The sequence below is a fragment of the Pristis pectinata genome, chromosome 31 (assembly GCF_009764475.1).
Source record: "Pristis pectinata isolate sPriPec2 chromosome 31, sPriPec2.1.pri, whole genome shotgun sequence".
NCBI classification, from domain to species: Eukaryota; Metazoa; Chordata; class Chondrichthyes; order Rhinopristiformes; family Pristidae; genus Pristis; species Pristis pectinata.
The window spans coordinates 7,357,457-7,374,968 of record NC_067435.1 but is presented as its reverse complement, the minus strand read 5'-3'; the positions used below and the strand labels follow the sequence as shown (position 1 = coordinate 7,374,968).

At 45.4% G+C, this 17,512-nt stretch overlaps 1 protein-coding gene across 1 annotated transcript in view; it reads right to left on the bottom strand.

Moving 5' to 3' along the window:
• The window catches only part of rab3da (RAB3D, member RAS oncogene family, a), a 53,120-nt gene extending 35,608 nt beyond the window's left edge, over window positions 1-17,512 (bottom strand). The window contains exon 1 of the mRNA XM_052041981.1: window positions 17,372-17,512. The gene's annotated coding sequence lies outside the window, so the exon portion shown is untranslated. The remainder of the gene's footprint in view (window positions 1-17,371) is intronic.

The window sequence follows — 17,512 nt, the reverse complement described above, 5'->3', positions numbered from 1 at the left end:
CATGGTTGAATGGCAGAGCACTCGATGGGCTGAATGGCCTAATTCTGCTGCTACATCTCATGTTCTTATGACGCACGAAAATACTTTCTACACTTGGTGAAACCCCTTTATAACTTTAAGTTGGCCTTCTCTTCAGGAAGGAGGGAGCAGCCTCACTTTCTCCTGCTTTCAGGAAAGAGGATGAATTCCTGATTCAAGCAACCCGCCGGAATATTGAACCCGTCACACACCCATGATTAAGTTCCCCCATGAACTGAATGCCTAATGCTTTGGCCTCTTACAATTGGTACAGATTCACTTGGAATGACACATTGGCTTTTGTCCGGAGAGATCATATGGGCTGCAAATCCTGATGCATGGGCTGGTCTGACAGTCTGCAGTGAGGCAGGCTGCCAGTCAGTTGGCTCACTCCACCACCTGCAGTCTGGAGAAAGCCTGATTCAAGCAGAACTTTTTCCTGATTCAAGCAGAACTTTTTCCTAATAAACTTTTTTTTTTGGCAGAGTCTCTCTGCATCACTGCGGAGTCACACAGGCTAATATTAAAAGTAAAGAGCAGCCTCCTACCCCTGATACCAACACAGTTACAGACCCGTCACTGGGGTCTACAAGGGAGGAAATGCGAATTAAGAATATAAACATTCCAAAAGTTTTGTTACAATGACCTACACTTTGAATTATTGCTTCTGAATGCTGCTTTGTCCATTTACAATTGACAGGAAAATCAATCCATTATTGGGATGGACAATTCAGCACCAGTTTTACCAAGGACTCACCAAAGTAGATAAAACCAGAGGACTATGATGTAGGGTCAGGGGCAAGAGGTTTAGAGGGGATCTGAGGGGCACCCTTTTCATCCAGAAAGTGGCGAGCACCTGGAACGCACTGCCTGAGAGAGTGGTGCAGGCAGAATTGATGACGGTATTTAAGAAATGTCTAAACAAGCACTTGAATTGCCTAGGCATAGGAAGCTGTGGACCAAATGCTAAAAGATATGGAGGGTGCAGCTGGTTGCCATGGATTTGATAGGGTAAATAGTCTGTTTCTATGCTGTATGACTCTACGAATCAAGTCTTGTCAGATCACTACAGGGATCCAGAATACAGTCACAAACCACAAAAACAGGCCCTTCTGCCCAACCCATCCATACTGACCCATACCCATCCATTCTACCTAGCAAACCAGGCAATATCCATCAGACAAAAGACTTGCATTTGTTTAGCAAAAAACAATCTGCTGGAGGAACTCAGTGGGTCGAGCAACATCTGTGGTGGGAAAGGAATTGTTGACAGTGTTTCGCCTCAAACCATCGACAATTCCTTTCCCCCCCACAGATGCTGCTCGACCTGCTGAGTTCCTCCAGCAGATTGTGTGTTGCTTCAGATTCCAGCATCTGCAGTCCCTTGTTCTCCATCTTGCATTGCTCTAGCACCTTTCACCGAACATCCTATTCAATGCCTGGTGGCCAATGGAGGACGTTTTTGATGTGTAGTCAATATTGCAATGTAGGAAACAAGGCAGCTAACTCTCCCAAGAATAGCAATGGGAGAACGAGGTTGCTTGAGGATAGAAGTGCCCACTTTGAGATAGCACCAGACCCTCTGCGTGGACAGGGTCTCAGCTAAGTACCTCCCCAAAGCACAGTGCAGCAGTGTCATGTTGGAGACCCAGTGTCGGGATAACGTTTAAGTCATGGGTCACCCCAGTGACTCAGAGACAAGAATATTTCCCACTGACCCATCAGTTGTGGCTCAACAGGCTCCTTCTATCTCAAAAAAAATTAAATTCCGTGAGTGCTCCTTGGAAAAATGGGTTGTGGAGATGATATTTAAGTGCCTCGTTTCCCTAAGGCAGCGCTGTGTTTGCTATTATTGTGTGATATTTATACTGTACAATGCATTTTGTTTACTTTCACTTCCACCAGCGCAGTTAATGACCAGGTCACCTGACTTCACCAAGATAACCAAAGGGCAAAAGAGAAAGGCACTCAGCATCCTTTCTCTGATGCAAGAGGCATCTCACTAGGAATCACGAGCAACGTCAGTGGCACAGCCCCATCCATGTGAAGAAGCCCAGTAAAACTATCCAAAGCTTGGCAGGACCTCTTCCTCCAGTTGCTTTGAAACCTCAACCTTGTTTTCTTTCCCCAGTTCCATTCCTGAAGACCCTCCTACACCCCTCGGTTGCCCCAGCTGTCCCTCCGGGCATGATGCCCACATACGCCCACCAGCTTTGTAGTGGCACCCCAGCAGAGAAGGGCTCCCTGGTTATAAGCGCTCACCCACCTTTTATTGACCCCCTGGAAATCCTAACTGTAATCAGCTACTTTGGGGCTTAAAGATCTCTCTGACTCACTCACACAAGGCACTGGACATCTGTACCATCGGAAGGCTGCACTGTCAACAACACCACCTTTTGGCTCAAAGTCTGCTTGCTCCAGTTGGCTTAAAAGACCCCAACTGCACTTCTTCAAGAAGACCGAGGAGGGCTTCCCGGCATCCTTGGGACAATAAACATTCCTCACATCATGGAATCTTGCTGTGTAAATCAGCTACCACATTTCCAACAAAGCAATAGTGACCGTACTTCAAAACTGGACTTCACTTGGGAACGAATGGACATAGAACAGTATAGCACAGGAACAGGCCCTTCGGCTCACGATATTGTGCCAAACTAATTAAACTAGTAATTAAATGTCTAACTAAACTACTTCCTTCTGTCTACACAATGTCCATATCCGGTAACCCCACACCTTCTTTTTCTCCCCTCCCCCTACTCCTTTGTCTTCTCTTATTTCTGTGGCTCCTTTGCCCCACCTTGATGACCTGCCCATCTCCTCTCCTCCCCTCCCCCATCTTTTATTCCATGGTCCACTGCCCTCTCTGACCGGAGCCCTTTGCCTCTTCTACCTATCACCTCTCAGCTTATTACATCTTCACCCCCTCCCCCACCCACCTACCTCCCCCCTCTCACCTGGACTCGCCTATCACCTGAACTCACCTGTCCCCTGCCTGCGTGTGCTCCACCCCTCCCCCCACCTTCTTATTCTGGCTTCTGCCCTCTTCCTTTCCAGTCCTGATGAAGGGTCTCAGCCCAAAATGTTGACTGTTTATTTCCGTCCATGGATGCTGCCTGACCTGCTGAGTTCCTCCAGCACTTGTGTATTGCAATATCCATATTCCTCCATTCTCTGCACATTCATGTGCTTATCTAAGAGCCTTTTCATATCTGCCTCCACTACCACCCCTGGCAGCCACTTCCAGGCACCCACAACTCTTGTGTAAAAAAAACTTTCCCCGCACATCTCCTTTGATCTTTCCCTCTCACCTTAAGTGCATGTCCTCTAGTATTAGACATTTCAACCCTGGGACAAAAGATACCGACTGTCTGCCTATGCCTCTAATAATCTTATAAACTTCTATCAGGTCTCCCCTCAGCCTCTGCCACTCCAGAGAAAACAATCCTAGTTTGTCCAACCTCTTTTCATAGCACATGCCCTCCAATCCAGGCAGCATTCTGGAAAACCTCTTCTGCACCCTCTCCATAGCCTCCGCATCCTTCCTATAATGGCGTGACCAGAATCGAATGCAGTACTCCAGATGCGGCCTAACCAGAGTTTTATAATCACGAAGAAACACAGCTCTCTCTTTACAAGGAAGAAACCAAAGCATGAGAAAACACTCGCAGGCAGGCAGGCAGGTTTATTACCTGCACTGACAGTCCCTCCTGCTCAAAGTGGGTAGCCACATTAAAGAGGGTCCCCGCAGCATCTCACGTCGAGTACTGGGGTAGACCACTTGGCCAATCTAAATGGAAATCACTCTGGGGATTTCATCATGGGACCACCCACACCCAAACCCCTCATGCCAACCACCCACTCCCCCTCCCACTGTTGGTTGCCATCACACCCTTCCCCAGTGCGCCTTGCTCATCAGAGGCGGTGTAGCCTGGGTTCCCTGGGCTGGTTCCTGTGACTGGTGTTGGGGGACGTGGGGGAAACCAAATGGCGTACACTCACTGGCAAGTTCAGCAAAAGAAGGATCCCATTGACACAGAAGGTTCAGAGAGGGAGCAAGAGGGTTGTTGTTGTTTCCTCAGCCGGAGAGTCCAGGACCTGCTGGCTGTCAGTCTCAGGATAACGGATCAAGCATTTAGAATTGGGATGAGGAGAACTTTAGTCACGGCATTGTAAATCTTTAGAATTCCTTATCCCAGAGAGCCATCAAAGGAAAAGGCTGAGTGATCTTTGGAATCCTGGGAGAAATGGACAAATCAAAGGACGGCCTGTTAGTGCAGCGGTGAGCGTAACGCCATTGCAGCGCCAGCCACCCGGGTTCAATTCCCACCACTGTCTGAAAGGAGTTTGTACGTTCTCCCCGTGTCTGCGTGGGTTTCCTCCGGGCGCTCCGGTTTCCTCCCACATTCCAAAGATGTACAGGTTAGGAGTTGAGGGCGTGCTATGTTGGCGCCGGAAGCGTGGCGACACTTGCGGGCTGCCCCCAGAACACAAGAAAGATGTATTTCACTGTGTGTTTTGATGTACATGTGACCAATAAAGATCTTATCTTATAAATCAGAAGGTGCACAATCGGGCTTGACCTTACCAGATGGGGCAGTGGTCTCGAGGGGCTGTAGTGACCCCTTCTGCTCCATGTATCCTATTGTAACACGGACAGACACTTCATTACCTGATTGGATGATTCTCAACCCAATCAGCCTCCCTGCTCCACTTCTAATACTCAAATGAACAAAGAAGAAATATTCAAAATGAAAAACAAAATTAAATAAAAACTGTCCTCTGTTGTTTCTTCTGGGTTTAGTTTGCATCAGTGCCCTGTGGAGCTTGCAAACTTCCACCAGAAGAACATTTCTCGCTGGCTTGTGTGTGGGTGAGTCTGCTTCCTGACACAATTCACAGGGAGGATCACTGACAAAAGTTTGTTGGCAGCAGCTGATGACTGATACACACCCACACACAACAGGCAGAACCAACAGCCAACGTTTCAATCCACAGTTGCTCAGCACAGCCAATCAATTCCAACGAGGTGAGAATATGAGGTTGCTTTCAGGAAATGCTGAGATTCTGCCATTGACCAGCAGTGGTGCATTGTATGGTCTGGTCACAACTCATTAGAGCAACAGCCCCTGACAACTGCAAGGGGTGTAGTCATTCCTGTGTCAAATTCAGTGCTGGAATCAACTGAGGGCAAAAGGTTCCAGGCATGTCCTAGAAAATCAGGAAAAGGGAGAGGGAGAGGTTAAATGGTTGGGATTACTCAATAATCAATCCTGTGATTAGATCTCGTCTGGATGCAGAGGCAATATTAACGTGCAAAAGGGAATTGTATAAATTCTCATAGAAGATTGAAGGGCTATGGAAGATGGGAAAAGAATTTATTGGATGGCAAGCAGCTTCATATGGGGTGGGTTTCCATTGTAATGCAAAGTTCTTTAATATAATAAGATGCCACAGAGTCACAAAGTAGAGAAACAGGATCTCTGGCCCACCAAGTCAATGCCAAACATCACTTAGACTAATCCGACACTCATCCTATTTTATTCTCTCCACATTTCCCTCAATCCTCCAAGATTTTACCACTCATCTACAGTTTACTGTAGGGAAATTTACTGTGGCCAACTAACCTATCAACCAGTACGGGAGGACACCAGAGCACCCGGAGGAACCCATACATCACAGGGAGAACGTGCAAACTCCAGACAAGCAGGATTGAACTTGGGTCTCTGGAGTTATGTGAGGCAGCAGGTCTACTAGCTGCACCAGTGCGTCGTCCTAACTGTATTAACACACTCGAGGTTTTATCCCATCTTGTGTGAAGTGAATTGGAGACCCAACTATATGAACCTCATGGTGCATGCATCTGAAAGAGAAGATTTAATTCAGTGCTCAACAGCAAATCAATTCTCAGTCTGTGACCAGTTGCTTTCAAAGCCGTGCACAAACTGAGGAAACCAATTTATTCAGCAGCATCACTATAAGGAGTGTTTAGCTCACGGCACGTTAAGGCAACATGCACATCTGGTACTTAAGAGACAGACATGGTAGAAGAATTTGCCTACAGAAATAAACATGTTGAGGCTGTGGAAATAATCTGTCTTCAGTAAAGAAAATGTCCTTAGTCACAACCCTAGATTGAGTCTCAGCCTTGCCAATGTACAGACTTCCATCCAGCTAATACAGTGCCACCTCACAGCTCCAGTGACCCGGGTTTGATCCTGACCTCCGCTGCTGTCTGGGTGGAGTTTGCACATTCTCCCTGTGGATGCATGGGTTTCCCCTGGGTGCTCTGGTTCCTAAATTGTGGGGGGGAGTTAAAATGGACACTGTAAATTTCTTCTAGTGTGTAGGTGAGTGCAGAATCTGGGGGAGTTCATGAAATTTGTAGCGGATACAAGGACACAATAGAATTAGTGCCAATGGGGACTTGTTAGCTAGCACAGAATTGGTGGGCTGAACAATGTGTTTCTGTGCTGTATAACTCCACAATTCCAGAAAAGATGTCTTAATGCAATTATATAGCCCTGGCAAGAATGGATCTGGAATACTGTCTGCAGGTCTAGTCTTCCTACCCAAGGCAGAGTAGATTTTCACCAGAGTGATTGCTGGGATGAGGAGGGGTTACCACATGAGAGATTAGACAGATTAGGCTCTTCAGAGTTTGGAAGAACAAAAGGTGACCACATCAAAATGTTCACAATTCTCACAAGGTTTGACATAGAATGTGTAGGCCTCAAAACAATTATTTAGTTTATTCAGGATGGAGATGAGAAGAAATTTCTTCACCCAGAGTGCAATGAATTTTGGTACTCCTCATAGAGGGGAACAGAGGCTCCAGTCGCTGAGTATGTTCAGGACAGAGCTCGACAGATGTTAAGGGATATGGGGTTAGTGGAGGGGTAGAAGATTAACTATAATTTTACTGAATGGTGGAACAAGCACGAGGGGCAGAATGGCCTACTCCTGTTTCTAGATTCCCATCCAGAGCTTAACAGTTTTATAGAGAGATCTAAAGATACCTGGCATGAAAGACAATATGGCATTTCTAGCTCGGACTCAAAATGAGGCCAGCAGAACCTGGTATTCAAAATATTTGCATTTATATAGTGCCTCTCACTAACATTATATGTCCCAGTGTGCTTCATATCTTGAAGTGAAGCCAGTTGGCATGTTATAATGTAGAGAAACACAGCAGCCTATTTGCCCGCTCAGAGTGGGTTACAGGTCGGCAAGACATTGCCCGGGGCAGTGGTTCATCTCATTTAGTGAAATGAGTCAGAATTTTAGACGAGGCCTAAATAAAAACACGTGCAAATGGCCAAAGACGTTGATGAGGCCGCATTTGGAATATCGTGTTTGGTTTTGGTCACCCTGCTATAGGAAAGATGCTATTAAGCTGGAAAGAGTACAGAGAAGATTTACGAGGATGTTGCCGGGTCTCAAGGGACTGAGAGATGGAGAGAGGTTGAGCAGGTTGGGACTTCTTTCACTGAAGCATAGGAGAATGTGGGGTGATCTTATAGAGGTTTATAAAATTATGAGGGGCATAGATATGGTGAATGAACAGTCTTTTTCCCAGGGTTGGGGAAATCAAGAACTGGAGGGCATAGGTTTAAGGTGAGAGGGGAGAGATTTAATAGGTCCCTGAGGGGCACAATTTTCACCCAGAGAGCGGTCATTATATGGAAAGAGCTGGCAGAGGAAGTGGTTGAGGCAGGTACATTAACAACAAAGGTACGTGGACAGGTACGTGGAGAGGAAAGGTTTAGAGGGATATGGGCCAAACACAGGCAAATGGGACCAGTTTAGATGGGAATCTTAGAGAAACAAAGGACTGCAGAGGCTGGAATCTAGATGAAAAACACGATGATGCTGGAGGAACTCAGCAGGCCAGGCAGCATCCGTGGAGAAAAGCAGGCGGTCAACACTTCTTCAGGACGGGAATCTTGGTCGGTATGGACCAGTTGGGCTGAACGGCCCGTTTCCGTGCTGTATGACTTTATGACAATAAATGATGCCCTAGGATTCTGACTCAGTAACTGGAGTTACCCCAATGCAACTTAGTAACATTGAATTTATTCAGTCCCGGGATTGTGGCCGTACATCAAAAATCCATGGTCAGGGGAGAATGGGTGAGGTGCAGCACGATTCAGAGGCCGGAGCTGTTGGTCAACAACTGGTCTTGGTTTAAGTGCTTCTCTTCTGAGGCAAAGTAGGCCTAATGAAGCTTGTGAGGCGGGTGTCATTTTGGCAATAACACCGGTCATTTATAAGGTGTTTTTAATAAGGTAAAAATATCCCAGGGCATTGCACTATTAAATGGAAGTTGACACTGAACCAAGGAGATGTCAGGACGGGCTGAAACTTGGTCAAAGAGAAACGTGTCAGAACTGGAGCGTGTAACTCCCACCTTGCACAAGTTGTAACGTGATGGTGACTATCCCGATAGAAGTCCCACCCACCAGGATGCAAACACTTCCGGGCTTGACCCACCCCAAGCGCAGCCAATGTTTCCGTAGTGTCATTCATGCGCATAGTGACATCATCAACGTGTGCTTGTTCACCTCTGCCTTAATGACACAACAGCGTTCAACCCAAGACCTTTGTTCTTACCTCTCAAGGAGCGGGTAAATCAAAAGCTTGTGACTGGGGCGTCGGTGTGTCGCTGCCTGTATCTGCTTGACCAAGTACTCATTACTACATAGTTATTACATCAATTTGTCGGGCTTAATGCAGGCTCCTTCTTCCTTAATTACAAGCCAGCACTTTGTAGTCATAAGAGTCATCGAGTAATACAACACGGAAACAGGCCCTTCGGCCCAACTTGTCCATGCCGACCTAAACTAGTCCCATTTCCCCATGTTTGGCGCGTGTCCATCTAAGCCTTTCCTATCCATATCCCTATCGTGATGTGGATCTGTTTGACAAATGGGACTCAGTACGAGGAGATGACCACAGTGGGTAGAAGTGTCCACACCCGGGGAAAGACACCCACCACCCCTCCACCTATGCCCAGCTGAGTTTGCCATCTTCTCCATGGCTGCCGTAGAGAGGAAGGTTGGGCCTTACCTCCTGGGCTGTTTGATGACAAAGCAGGACAGCTGCTCTGGAACCACACGGGTTAGCTTTTAACACTGGACGTCAGTGTTAAACGCAGCACTTGTTCCACGCACCAAATAATGGTGAACTTCAACTTCTAGACAAAGGCATTGAAGCCGGTGGTGGGATGGAGGGTGAAGAGGTTAAGGGAGGGGAACAATCGCGGTACCATGCCACTAATGCTGATGCAATGTGTTTCATTCAATAGTTAACAAGGCCTCTGTTTACCCATCACCAAAATCATGAGGGGCATAGGTAGGGTGAATGAACACAGTCTTTTTCCCAGGGAAAGGGAATCAAAAACCAGAAGGCATAGGTTTAAGGTGAGAGGGGAAAGATTTGAAAGGGACCTGAGCAGTAACTTCTTCGTGCAGAGAAAGGATGATGTTTATATGGAACGAGCTGCCAGAGGAAGTGGTTGAGGCAGGTACAATAACGTTTAAGAGAGACTTAGACAGGTGCCTGAACAGGAAAGGTTTTTAAGAGGTATATGGGCCAAATAAGACTAGCTCAGATGGGCATCTTGGTCAGCATGGACAAGCTGGGCCGAAGGGCCTGTTTCCGTGCTGTATAATTCTACGACCCTACCACTATCACCAATGTATTAAACAACAAGGCAGTCACTTCTCTGCTAGCACACTGCAAGGCCTGCCTATAATCTTGTCATGAACTACGTTCATTTTCCAAACCCTTTCAAGACAAAATGGCTGAGAAAGATCTGCTGCCAAAGACAAATGGCATTGATACGGTCAAAAACTCTGTGGGGAAGGTGGCTACAAATCAGTCTATGGAACTTTTTTTTTAGTAGAATGATTAAACAATTGGTTGACCTTCCAGCTCAAGAGACCATGGCTTACTGGCTTCAGGTAGAACAAATGATAGATCCATGATGTCAAAACTTCACAGTCAACTGCTCTAAAGGCGAGTAGGATTGCATATTGAATATGCAATGCTCGATTCATTGATAAACTCTGATAATCTGGCACCTTCAGAACTTTGGTGGTGCCGGTCTCACTGATAGTCCGAATTATTAGATGTTACTCTAGTAATACCCCAACACATTTTTAATTCAGAGAGAAGACACAAGAGACTGCAGATGCTGGAATCTGGAGCAACACACAAAATGCTGGAGGAACTCAGTGGGTCAGGCAGCATCCGTGGAGGGAAATGGACAGTCAACGTTTCGAGTCGAGACCCTTCATCTGGACTGGTTTTCACTTTTAGATGTCATGTAGTATAATAATTTATTTTGGTTAACACGGCAAGTTTAAAGAGAGTGCAATAACCGGGACCCCAGCAAATTCAAGGGGAGTGCAGACACCAGCACTCAGTGAACCAGATACTAAACATCGGGTGGCGGATTATCAGAATTTTACTCTATATCTACTGGGCCATGTCCAGGTAAATCCTGTTGTTTGAACATTCTAAGGAAATTCTTTGGATGGACACATGGAGAGGTCATTTGGTTGCTGAAGCCTGCTCCACCATTCAATAAGATGATGTCCAGTCTCTCAATTTATTCACTTTCCTGCCCACATCCCTTGATTCCCAAAGATCTGTCAACCAGCTTTGAATACATTGCCCTTTGATGCTCAGAATTCCAAGGATTCAAACGCACTTAGTGAATAAATTTCTCCAAACTTCAGTCCTAAATAAAGGGGCTGTGATCATAGGTCTTGACTCACCCACTGGAGAAAACATTTGCCCTGTCAGGCTCCCGAGAATGTCTTAGAACGTAATGAGATTAAAATTTTCAGACAGTCAATGACTAACAATATTCTGACGTAAACTCAAAAGCTAAAAACTACAGGTGACGGAAATCTGAAATAAAAACAGAAAATGAGGGAAATATCATGAGGTCCAGAGGCATCTGGAGAGGGAAGAAAACAGAGTTAGTATTTCAGGTTGAAGAAAAGTCATTCAACGTAAAACATTAACTCTGTTTCTCTCTCCACAGATGCTGCCTGACCTGCTGAGTGTTTCCAGCATTTTCAGTTTTTATTTCAGATTCCCAACATCTGCAGTGTTTAGCTTTTGTAGTTAAAATTTCAAGGTAATTTTCCCCAGTTTTGGACCTCATGATCTGATTTAAGCAGCTTCCCTTTTGGGGTCTTGTTTGCAGGATGCCCAGTGCTAGGCTAGATTGACAGTGTGACAGTGTCAGGGGAACTGTCCATACCAGTGACCCATGAAAACTTGTACAATGGGAAGGTAACATTACTAGTCTAATGATTGAGAGGCCTGGAGTATTGAACTGTGTTCAAAACCACAACCCCAAGGCATTTAAAAGTGCTTAATTAAATAAATTTGGAATTAAAAAAAACTAGCTCAGTAATCATGGTATTGAAAACATACATGGATCTGGTTCAGTCACATCCCTTAAAGAAATTTTTTATCCTTATCCTGACTGGTTATGTGAATCCAAGAGTGAGTCTGTAAACTCTTAACTACACCTCTAAGACATCCTGGAAAAATTACTACAAGACTTTAAAGCAGCAGCTCAAACTAGTAAGCACGGTCACAGTAGACATCTTCACATCGCAACAGTGGGAAGGAAATCTCCTCAAATCTTTTCTCCACGAATTACATTCATCTGATAAGCAACCTAGTCCATGGATTTCTCAGGAGTAAAGATTAGAACCTCAGTAAATCATTTGAAGCTCTTGAAGTTCACTGTGATGAACAGCCTTCAAGATGATGATCTAGCCTCTGGAAGGGGTTCATTGATAAGACCGAAAGCATTTTCGTATTTTTTTTTAAAATGAAGCTGACCTTAGAAATACATTTGCCTGACTCTGGGCATTACAACTGGTAGATACTAGCCTGACCTGGCAGGGTCAGTAGGAAGATATCTTAACCATACCCATTTTACCACGCATTTGTAAAAGGCAACCGGCTTATTCTGGGGTGCAAAGGAAAGACAGACTTCTGACTACCATAGAGTAGGTGGTTGGGCAACGGGAGATAGGAAGCTCCAGTGAAATCAAATACAGCGACATAAGAATAAAAATAGTAGCAGGAGAAGTCCAGTTTCACAATGCACCAAGTTCACGGCTGAACATCTACCTCAGCTCAGTTCCCCACATCCCTTGATTCCTTTAAAATCCAGGAATCTATCAGTGTTTGAACAGAACCAAAGACTTGAGCCTCAACAGCTCTCCAGGGTACAGAATTCCAAAGATCCACAACTGAGTGAATAAATTTCTCCTCATTTCTATCTTAAATGGTCTACCCCATACTCTGAGCCTGTGACACTTGGTTCTACAATCCTTAGCCAGGGGAAACATCTTCCTTCCATTCACCCTGTCGAGACCTGTAAGGATTTGTAAGTTCTATATGATCTCCTCTCATTCTTCTAAACTCTAGGGAATACACTCACAGTCTTCTCATTCTCTCATACAGTGAATCCACTATCCCTGGAACCATTTTAGTGAACCTGCACTGCCCTCCATCCACAGCAAGGACGTTGAAACTGAACACAATACTCCTACCAAGGGCCTGCACAATTTCTGTAAGACTTCTTTATCCTCATATTCAAAATCTCTTGCAATAAAGTTAACGTACAATTTTCCTTTCTAATTGCATGATGCATCTGCATGCTGATATGTCCCCATTGACCCTCACCAATTTTTTATCGATGCACCATGGAAAGCATCCTACCCGGATGCATCACGGCTTGGTACGGCAACTGCTCTGCCCGAGACCACAAAAAACTGTGGGGGGTTGTGGACACAGCTCAGCACATCATGGAAACCAGCCTCCTCTCCATGGACTCTGTCTATAACTTCACACTGCCTCAGTAAAGCAGCCAACGTAATCAAAGATCCCGCCCACCCCAGACATTCTCTCTTCTCCCCCTTCCCATCGGGCAGAAGATACAAAAGTCTGAAAGCACGTACCACCAGGCTCAAGGACAGTTTCTATCCCACTAATATAAGACTATTGAACGATCCCCTAGTACAATAAGATGGATTCTCGACCTCACAATCTACCTCAATATGGCCTTGCACCTTATTGTCTGCCTGCACTGCACTTTCTCTGTAACTGTGACACTTTATTCTACATTCTGTTATTGTTTTCCCTTGTACTACCTCAATGCACCGATGTGATGAAATGATCTGTATGGATGGCATGCAAAACAACGTTTTTCACTGTATCTCTGTACATGTGACAATAATAAACCAATTTACATTTAGTAACTTGTGAACAAGCATACTTGGGTTCCTTTCAACTTCAGCACTGCCCACACTCTCACTATTTAACAGATACTCAGCATTTCTGTATGGTGGATCAACGTGGGATTTTTCTCACAGCATTCCATCTGTCATGTTCTCACCCACTCACTCATATCCTTTTGAAGTCTCTTTATATCCTTCTTCCTAACCAAAATCCTTCCTAGTTTGGTATCATCAGCAAATTTGGAAAGATAACATTTGGTTCCCTCAGCCAAAGCATTAATATAAACTGTGAATAACTCGAGCCCAAGCATTGATCTCTGCGGTATGTCAACACTCACAGCCTGTCAACCCAAGAAGGGTTCGTTTGTCTTTCCCCCATTCTGGGTGTTCCAGCCATGTCAACCAACCTCCTGTGTGGGACCTTATCAAAAGCCTATCAAAAATACCACGTCTATTCTGCCAGTTACATCCTCAAAGAACTCCAGCAGATTAATTAAACATAAATTTCCTTTCATAAAACCATGCTGACTCTGCTCTATCCTATTATTCTATTCTTGTTATTTTGCTGTTACATCCCTCATTATAGATGCTCATCAAACTTACATATAAAGGAACAGGAATGAGTCATCTGGTCCTCCAAGGTTGGAACCTGGGAATCAGAACAAGTGCCCTGTCATTTAGACCTGAGATAAGACAAAATTTCTTCAAAGTAATGCAAATCTTTGGAATGAGAGGGCTGTAGATTCTCAGCATTTTAGGACAAGATTTTTGGCACCCAAGGACTTGTGAGACATGACGGGAGAGAGGTACAAATGGAAGATGGGCGATCGGCCATAACCTTACTGAATGACTGAGCAAATTGAAGGACCAATTCCCAAACAGACAATGGGTATCCAATCAGAAGGCACCAGTTAAGATGGGAAAATATCTACTCTGGTGGCCCAGTTGGGAATGACAGTGCTGGATACCCAACACTTCTACTCTGAACAGAGTTAGTTGATTTCAGCTAGGTTTGATGTTGTAACAGTCAAATTAGCTTCACTGCCCTTAGGCTAGGGAGTGGCTGTAAATTAACCCTGGTCCCTGTCCCTAACCTACTGGCTTCTTCATTGCTAGTTAGTAAAACCAGGTTGGTGCCTTTCAAACACAGGCATAAATTGTTGGTGAATCTTTAAGGAGAAACAGTTAGAGCCATTTTATTAATTCACTGTGATACTGTGATGTGGCGATGTGTCATTAGTGTGCAACATGTCCACAAAGTTCTAAAAGAGATTGCAAAGAAATTAAAAACTGGCATTTCTATAGCACCTTCCACCTCCAGAATGCTGCAGCCCATGAAGCAATTTCTGAGGAGTGCTCTGTGTCATAATGAGGGAAATGGAGGAGTGAATTGACAGGTAGAAAGCTCCATAAAACAGCAATGAGTAGATGATCGACTTCAGCCAGGACACCAGGGAAAATCCCATTCCTAAACAGTGCACTGGGATCTTTTATACTTGTTTGATGGAATGGGTGGGTCCTTCATTTAACATCTCACCCATTAAGGTAATTACAGGTATTGTAAGACATGGTTTGGTGTTAGTAACATGACAGAGGTGGGTGTGGGGGAGTTCCTATTCTAATCCTCTGGTGGGTGGCCCAGTGATGCAGCAGATCGTGCTGCTGCTTCCCAATTCCTGAAACCCAGGTTCAATCCTGATCTCTGTTGCTGAACATATAGTCCGCACGTTCTCCCTGTGACTGTGTTGGCTTCCGCCGGGCGCTCCGGCTTCCTCCCACATCCCAAAGACGTGTGGGTTGTTGGTTCAATTGGTGACTGCAAAAAAACCCTCATGTAGGTAGGTGGATGAGAGAGAATAGATTACAGGGTTATAAGGGGAATGGCACTGATGGGATATTCCATGAGCTTGCATAAATTGAATGGGCTGAAGAGCCTCTTTCTGTGTCATGGAAAATATACTTTATTTGTGGGGAGGAACAGGCGGTTGAGGGAGCAGGAAATGATCAGAAGAAGCTTGTGCCAAACCTTTTAACCCCTTCAATCCTCCAGCAGCCAGCTTTGCAGACAAGGTCAGCCCTCCCTCTTGTACAAAGTGGCTCAATAGATGGAATGGAGCCCTGAGCCAAAGTCAGGAGCTCACTTCAGGGGACTGACTCCAGCCAACCCCTCCAGTGTGGCACTGAGGGAGCACTGTCCTGTGGATGAGATGTTAAGCCAAAGCTCCCCCCTGAACTTATAAGATTTTTGAAAGACAGCCAAGTGGTGAAGGGTTGTACAGTGTGCCAAAGGTTTCTGAAACACCTAGTCGATATCACACTGCTGTCTGTGGGAGCTTGCTATGCATAAGTTGACTGTCACTTTACACCCCACTTCAAACACTTTGCTGGCTGTGAACTGCATTGCAACACCTCAAATCATCTTCTCCTTCCACCCATGTCCAACCCACTGCCCCATGCTCTCCCATCTTCCATAAGGATGACTTCCAGGGTCTGAATGGCAGTCTGTCAGGGAACAGGGTGTGATGGAGCAGGGCTCGGGGAGGGAGGGCAGTAGGACACTGCAGCAAAGTACATGAGGAAAACACACCCAGTATCCGGCAGCACACAGATTAGTCATCCATTGAGAAGATAGTAAAACACGTTGCAGGATTTGGTGCTCTCACTGTGGCGATCAGTGCTGCACAGTAGGCTGGGGAACCAGAGCACAGGGAGGAAGCTAATGAAGCCTCTGATACGAAGCACTGGTGAAGAGACACAACCCAGTGTTCAGCCAGAAACTGTGTAAAGCGGGATATATTTCCCCAGGGTAGGGCAGGGGCTTAAAGGGACCTGAGGGGCAACTTTTTCCACATAGACCGTGGGCCATAATCTGAAACGAGCTGCCAGAGTGCTAGAGGTGGGTACAATTACAGTATTTAAAGGGCATTTGGACAGGTACATGTTGGGAAAGGTTTAGAGGGATATGGGCCAAATGGGACTAGCTCAGTAAGGCAACTTGGTCAGTGTGGCTGTGTTGGGCCAAAGGGGCCATGTCCATGATGTACGCATTTCACTGCGTGTTTCGATGTACATGTGACTAATAAATAAAAAGTATCTAATTCTATCTATGACTCTATCTAAGAGGCTGTGGGAACCAAGGTGAAGCGTAGAGGGTTGACAAGCAAGGATGAGGATTTTAACAAGGTTAGAAGACCTGCTCATCTTATGGAGATTAGCAAGACCTGGGCTACCAGAGCGCTGGGTATCAAAAGAGAGCTGCAGTTCAACAGGAGAGTGTTGAGGCAACAGAAGGGGTAGAAGGTGAGAGAGGGACAGAAAGGGTTCTGGGGTTCAGGGATCACTTTGCAGATTTGCAGCCTGTTTTTCCGTCTAAGAAATGCTCCTCTCATGCCTCTGCACTCACCTCCCTCCCGCCCCAATCCCCACACTCCGTTTGCCATTTATTCATGGGATCTCTCCTTTCCCAGCGCCCGAGCTGCCTCTTCACGCACGCTGCCTTACCCAAAAGCAATTTTCCAGCTATTTCTGCTTTTAATTTAATTTACTCCCTTTCTTTTAAAAAAAAACACCAGATCAACTGAACAATATTTCTGGTCTCTTAATCCAGGCAGAATCCTGAGATTTGATATTACCATTAATACTTTGATCTCATAGTAGAGGCCACGCCAGCACAGAGTAACAGCTGTTGGCATTGTTGACCGTAGACTGCATTATTAAATGTCTCTAAACATATGTGGCTTTCTTCTTCTGTTAAAGCCACCCAGCTGAAGAAGCCTTTTCCCTTTTTAACCAGTCGCTTGGGACGCTGTTCATTTCTTAAAATGTCTTCAAAAAAAATCAATGGCAAGTTCTAGCCTGTAATTACACCGAGTTACAACGCGGGTTGTTTCAATAAAGAACATAATTTTGAAACTATTTCAAAGTATCCAGCTTCAGGTAAATTTATTAACACTTCTTCTGTGAAACATTTCCCCCATTCTTTCCTTGTGAAAGGTTGCATCGCAAAACTGAATCATTATTAAAACTGAGTGCACAACTTCAGTCATTATTGCATATTCAAGACGGAATAGATCGCCTACCTCTCCCGCTGTGAGCCTGTGTCCGTGGTCTGTAAACGCAACTCTCGTCCCCACCCGGATCTGCACACGGGGCTGACAAAAGGTGTGTCCTGACTGTACAGCAGTCCTCAACAATCAACTACCCACATCATCCAACCAAAC